A 7,293-nucleotide genomic window follows, 5' to 3' on the forward strand; every position below is an offset into this window, starting at 1 on the left:
CGGCGAAGACGGCTAGTGAAAATTCCGAAGGAAAGTGAGAAAGAATAAATATGCATCTTCCTTAAGAAACATGGACGCCTCTCTACCGCAATGAAGAATCCCTTCCCAGCCACCGTGATAAACGATAAAAGTTGAACTTAGACGAGTGCCTCGAGGAAACATTTATGAGGAATGGATGCACGCGGGCGCACTCCTCGAGCCACCGGCTGTTACCCGCGACTTGAAAGACGCTCAGGTCGGCGTGATCCCCGCCACAGCAACGGCGAGTTTCCGCTCCGCGTATCCCAAGTGGTGGGGCAAAACAATGGTTCGATTGGGAGGGGTGGACTTTTTAGCTACCGATGGTTGTAATCGCGTGAAAACGGGAACGCGAGAGGAGAAACACGGTAAAGGGAAACGGAGAGCGACGGAGCAGCATCTATCACCGGGAGCGCACCGGCCCAGTGTCCTCCAGGGCCTCCCGCACCTGAGCTAGCCGGAGCAAAAACGGAGGGTTTAGAGGCACGGCAGGTTGCGGGGTCAGGGGAGGATGGAAGCTCGGTGAAACGCGTAATTTATCTCGGGAAGCAAGCGACCGCGACGCTTCGACCTTCTTCTGCTCTCCTTCATATTCGTTGGGAGTGATGGGCTGGCTAAAGAACACAAGCTAACTTGCTCCAAGGCGGCTGCTCACGCACGCAAAAAAAACGAAAGAGGGCTGGAGGACCCGCGAAAGAGAAGAAAAACAATAAAGACCCGTTATGAAATACAAAGAAGCTCATCGCTGCAAGCTTGGTTTATGTGGGCGGAAAGAGATTAGGCCGCACGGCATCGTCCATAAGAAACCAGGAAAGAGCGGAGGCTTCGCGGCTCCGAGGTGAAGAAGGACGCTCAGCACGGCACCACGCGTCCGCTCGCAGGGACAATATTCCGGAAGGATTTACGGGGTGCACCGCCTACGCGCGTCCTGCCTTAAATAATGTTTCGTTGCGGGCCCACCACGGTGAGTAGCGTCCATGCCCGAAACGAATGCGTAAAAATCCATCTCGCTCAACAAAATGAGCATTCAATTGAAAGTGGGCAATATCGAAAATGTGAATATGGACGACCGCAGAAGAAATATCGGTTGACCAGAAAAACAGAAGGCCACGCGGGTAGCAGATACGTGAAGGAAATAATTATCCTGACTCAGCTTAAACTTTGGTCAGATTCAAAGTATGATCAAAAGAGGAAGGGAAACATCGTGTTAGTGATAAAGCAAGTTTGGAAAAGGGATAAATGATAATATGTCAGAGAAAGCAATCGTATTCGAAAAACTACGGCTACCAACAAGGGGATGAAGAAGTTCATTACAACCCTAAAATGCTCTCTAAACCAGCATTTTAAAATTCCATTGTACCAAAATCCGTGTACAGCTGCGTCAAACTCAGCGCGTGATCTCATGGATATGAACACCACTACGCAAACTATTAAGGAGAACCCTTTTCATGCACACCATAGCGTCAAAAACAAAAAAGAAATAAAGTAAAATTAAATTAAGTCTTAAACGTTGCTAGGTAAAACACAAAGAGGATACCGGCAAGCCCCGAAAACATCTATCTGTACAGACGGCCAAAGGTAGATCAAATATTAACGGATAAAGGGAAACGTGACGGCAAATCAGACGGTACGCACCCATGTAGAAAATAAAATAACTACGATCTAAAATGGGGCCGGTAGCACAAGAGGAGGAAATTATGAAAACGACTCGACGGCAAACTGAGTTTCATGTAGCAATATTCAGAGCTACTGAACGTGTCTACGGCCTACGAATCATTGTTGACTACCTTGGACGGACACACGACCCCTCACATGATTAAATGAAAAAAAGGTTTTAGCACGGGGGAGGACAAGTGGCAGATCAAGGAAGAAAAAAAACCCAGAGATCCGATTCCCGTGGAAGTAATGAAACACTGAGGCTCGAGGACGCGAGCGCGGCCGATCTTATACTCGATTGTGCGGCCGATCGATTGTGCCAACGCTCCCTGTCTTCACCCGTGTTACACACTTTTTCTAGTTTTATTTCCCACATGATAAGCAAGACGGAGATGCCGTGAAAAATGGCAAAATGCGCACCAGTGACAGCAATACGCTGGGTGCGGGTTCTGTCGCCAAGGGGGACCAAATCTCGGGAGACGATAACCGTAAGGTTCACACCCCCGCCGCCACGCAGCCGAAGCTTTCGCAACTCTCTCGCTTTGTTTCAAAATAGAAAGATGCGCCTGCATCCCGAACAATATACTGCAAAGACCAAACACGTGGAAGTAGTGAAGCTCTGGGCTGCTTGTGGTTGGTTCCAGAAGAAGTAAACGAGCAATTTTAAGTTTGTTGTTATGAAAACTATGGAAGTAGCTAATGTAGAAAATATTACCATAATGCGAAGGCAAAGTGGGGCCTCAGTAAAACCAAAAAGACAGAGTGCATTCTGATCCTAACCAAAGAGGTGAATTGTTTTTGAGTGATAAAAAATTGAACGTAAAAGAATGGCAAGAAGATCGAGAGAACGGCACTGAGAAAAATGTTGACATAGAATAGCAAGCGTCTTTACGCTCCTTCAAACTATAGTACAAAAACTGTGTGTCCTTCAGCCATGCGTCTCAAAAAAGAGGAATAAATCAGCGAATTGGTGAAACGTATCATTTCGTTGAGCTTGAAGTGGTACAAAATGTGGAAGTGGTGCAGGATTTCTCGCTTGGATAACGAAGAATGCATTTTTACATCTTCATTTTTTTTTGCAAATAACCGCAAAACACAACAGGGAACCGACTCCAGATTGGGCAAGGGGGTGTTGAAGTACACTGTGTTTTGTGTTTCATATTTTCGTTCATCGAAGAAATAACATCGCCAGAAAAAAAAACAGTGGGAAATATCACAACTCTAAATTTCCAATAAAGGGAGGAATATTAGACGAAGTTTTAGGTCCCGGATCTCGAATCAATCCTGATGGGGACCACAGATACAAGTTCTTAATCCAGCAGCAGGCGACACTTCGCCGAACAGAAGATATTAATGGGAGCAAGCATACAGTTAAAGATAGCGTTAGAAAAACGACGACTGCATATTCGAATTTCGGTTGCTCTTAATCGACAAATTTGGGCATAATTCTCGCCAAGTGACGGTCACTGCAACACGGTTGGATTACGAAATGCTGTTTGTCTCTAGCGTTCATTGCTTAATGATGGTTTCCAGGTGCCTAAAAATTCCACGCTACTTTAAATCGCACTGTTCGCACTGGCATGTCGAAGTCGATGAGCAGTGGAGCTGATTTTTTTTGGCTTGTTTTCAGGGAAGGCAACTTAGTGTTACTAGCGCCAAATTCCTATCCAGTATAACAAATCCTGCCATTCGCGTTTTCCGTAAGAAACACCAACAGGATGAAATATTTGGTTTTCGCGAGGGGCAAAAATGAAGGGTCGGAAAATCATAACAGGCCGTATGCACTTGCAGACACTACAAGGGGTTTTCCTTGTCTTGGCAAAACACTGTAGTTTGGACGCGACACATGTCTCCGACGTGGAAAAAGGTATCCGACATGGCACATCGCCGAAATTATCAAAAGTCGCTTTTCCCACAAACTGTTTTGCTCAAATAAATCATGTACTTCCGCAAGGGCAAGCGCGCAAAATTTCGTGGGGAGCGCTTGCAAAACACCGAGGACACCTAAGCACTAATTGTTAGTTGTGGATTCGAACTCAACGTCGCTTATTGGTTCTTCGAATTAGCATGTTGACATCGAATAAATGGGAATTGGCGAATCAGTCGGAAGCCTCTGACCGCAGCTGTCATCGTCACAGGCCAAGCCGTTTAAATGGGTATGTGAGGTTTGCGGCTGGGTATGCGCGTTAGTCAGGCGTAGCCCAAGTGCGACAAAATTTTCCACGGAAGTCAGCCCAGTCAACCTTTTGAAAATGTGCTTTGAGCATGCACAACAAAAATCAACCCAACTCCAGTTAGTTGCCCAGTGTGAATACAAGACTCACCGCAATAGTTACTGGTCGTGCAGAAATAACAGTAGCCCCGCGAGGACTCCGCAAGTTGCGTATTAAATCATTCGTCATAACCATACCCATGTAACCTCAATTACCCAACTAAAATGATACAGTCTGTACTCAGGAAACAGGATGTACAGTCGGCCAAATATTTACCTAGCGTGCGGGAGCGGCGAATTTTCATGGGTCAGCGGCGTATGGCAGCAGCCAAGTTGCAAACAGGTCGAGATTAAGTGAATGCTCAGAAACCGTGCTCAGCTGCGTCCATCGTCTGCTAAGTGTTCCTTCCTAAGAGCGTGATAGGACTGAATAATCGTCGCTCGAGCACGCTAGTTAAAGATCTGGCCGACAGTACATTTTGTAAATGCGCAAAAAAAAAAAAAAACGTGCTAGACACGCAAGACACAGACAGGCATTACCTCGACGTGTCTATTCCTTCTTGCCGGTATGTCGCGCGTTTGGAATTTGTTTCAACATCGTCAATTACTTAACTTTCGCAAGAGTGCTGCTGCAATACACGGCACCTCACCCCTGCGAGAATCTGCGCTACTGTTGTAGCCGACATTTCGTTTCTTGTTCGCTTGCCCAAGCTGTTGAAGGAAGCTTCGTCGAAAGTACTCAAGCAGCGCAAAAGTTTTTAGGAAGTTTTTTTTGTGTTTGCTGCTTTTGTGTTTGCTGTGCTGTGTTTTGCGTTGTGTTTGCTGTGTGGTGTTTGTGTGTGTTCGCCAGGATGCGCGGCATGTAGTGAAATCCGCGCGCTCCCTGGTTCCTATTTCAATTAATCACGATAGTACTTATATGCGTCGATTTTATAATGACTGTCCAAGAGGTGGAACAGTTAGTTTACCCACGCTTGTTTGGCTCTAAATGTAGAAAGCCCACAATTAGTTAAAAATATGGTTTGCCTATTGTGGTGTGTCGCCGCCATGATCATTGGTCATTTCGCATTACGTGACATTTGGTTACCTTGCGACGTTTCATGGGCGCCGCCATTTTGCTGTTTATATGCTTTAGTCGGTCAACTCTGGTAGGCTTAGCTTGTCCTTTCTTTTTGGCGGCTGCGCGCGACTGACATCGTTACGAATTTGAATCAAAGATAACGCGTGTAACAGCACCAGGTAACAGGAAACCAACGCCGATACAGAAAGTGACAGTATTTCGAAGGCAGCAGATCCAGCTGTTACGAGGATTTGTCGCCCGTATTGAGACACCCGGAGTGATCCCTTGGGCGAAAACGCCCTGCATTTTCTTAGCCCGTGCGATTCTGTGAAGAGTTCTTGCTGCTGGCCACCATTTGCGGCGTACAGAGTTCGAAAATATTGCCTCCGAACATTCGGGTTTTGATCCGCATGCTCGCACGTTGCGCAACAAATTATTCACAATCTGCGGTGGCTTTTTATGTTTGAAGTCATATGTTCACTCCCAGGATGTAGAATCACGTTGGATCACGGCTTGGGCTCTTCCGCGAAACAAATAATGACTTTTTTCAATGTTTGGTGCAATAATCGTTGCACGTTGTTGGGCACTCACGTGTTCAATATCGCTGCACGCAACTAAGGAATGATGAAAGAGTGAGAGAAGGCCTCAGTGAACTTCACGAATGTGGCAAACAGAAACAGCAACACGTCGTCCATGGTCCACAAGTTTTAGTTGCTCCAAACAGCCTGCGACCATACAAGCTGTCACAGGTCACGTCTCGGGACAACAACAACTCGGTGATGGAAAGGCAATGAGTGGCGGGTGAGCGCTTCGGTGAGCATGAAGCGAGCGTCGCCTCCTGGAAGGCTATGTCTGGACGCGGAAAACTTGGCCCCCAAACCGCAAATGCGAACTCGTTTGTGTGAGCGCTTGTGTGCCAGTGTATACGTATAGAAACTTGGTGAGGTGAGCGTAAAACGTTGGCATGTCAGCCCGTGCTAGCTAAGGTAAGGTTCCGTCTGAGTTCAACCTGAAAAGCGATATAACTGGTGGGCTTATGGAACTCAAGGTGTGAATACTCATTTTGTCATTTATCGTGCACTGCGATTAAATTGATTTTGCTACATAGCCCTTGCTTACCTTTACACGGTTGATCTAAATAGCTAGACAAAGAAACTCGAGGGCGACAACGTGGATGAAAGAAGCTTACAGTTACGGGAATAATAGTGGTAGTTACTGCAGCGAATAAGAAGCAAGTCGGCTGCAATCGTTAAACTTTCGTGATGGTCGTGAAGGGTCCCGTACAGCTTTGCTACATTCAAGTCTTACGTGCTAGTGTGAGCTTCATTTTTTCTTGGGGGGGAGGAGGGGGGAGGTTCGGACCACAGTAATATGAAGGGGCCTATTTGACCTTTAAGTGCAAGCGTTTGTGGCTCTAAGCTTGAGTAGACGAATATTGAAGCCCACTTTTTATGTTGCTTCATTTCGCGTTTCCTTACGTCTCAATCAGCGCCCACATTTGCGCTCATGGTAAAGTGCAGGCGCTCTCTTGCAAGACGTAATATCTGCCGCCCAAAAGCAGCTGTTTGCAGCCGTTAGTTCACTGAAGTCTTCTTCCTTTTTCGTTTACGCACGTGCGACTGCAGATTTTTTTAAACATCGACGTACGACGTATAACCTCTGACTAAATCAATCATATCCTGACAAATTTCTCGTGGTTTCGTTCCCATGCTGAACTTTACACAACACCGCACAAAGTTCATCCACTGGCTGGAAGACCCAGTTGTTATCCATAACAATCTCCCTTAGCGGACGTTCTCTTCATTGCTCGCTTGACTTGGCCCAGTCCAGCTGTGTTTTCTCAAGGCAGAATTGAACGCAGAAACATCCACAGCCAGTAAACTCCTGGAGAACCCATTTCTTGATGATGGTTTGTGTTTAATGGCGCAAGGCCGACGAGGGCAAAGGGCGCCAGAGAAGTTATTTAATGAAAAGGAGTGATTACCACAAAAGGTAGGTATAAAACGTGTAAACTGGACATAGTAAGATCAATAAAGATGATGGTGATGACTGGTGTATAGGGCCAGATTTGATTATGCGTGATAGGAGATGAGGTTTAAAAACTTAACATCTGACAAATACTCAAACACGCGTTTCACAGAAACACTGGCATCGTCACCTAGAAACAACGATGGATGTAGTGGGATATGTTGTCTGTAGAGTTCTCTGAAGTGTTTGTGTCGTGTTGTGTGAAGTGCCTTGCATGTGATTAGAATGTGCACTACGGATAGGGCTTCTCCGCACCTGCTGCACTGGGGTCTAGAAGATCCCGTCAGCAGATACGAGTGCGTCGCATGGGTGTGCCCTA

The sequence above is a fragment of the Haemaphysalis longicornis genome, unplaced genomic scaffold, assembly GCF_048455015.1.
Source record: "Haemaphysalis longicornis isolate Haplotype H1 unplaced genomic scaffold, Haemaphysalis longicornis Haplotype H1 scaffold_12, whole genome shotgun sequence".
Taxonomy (NCBI): Eukaryota; Metazoa; Arthropoda; class Arachnida; order Ixodida; family Ixodidae; genus Haemaphysalis; species Haemaphysalis longicornis.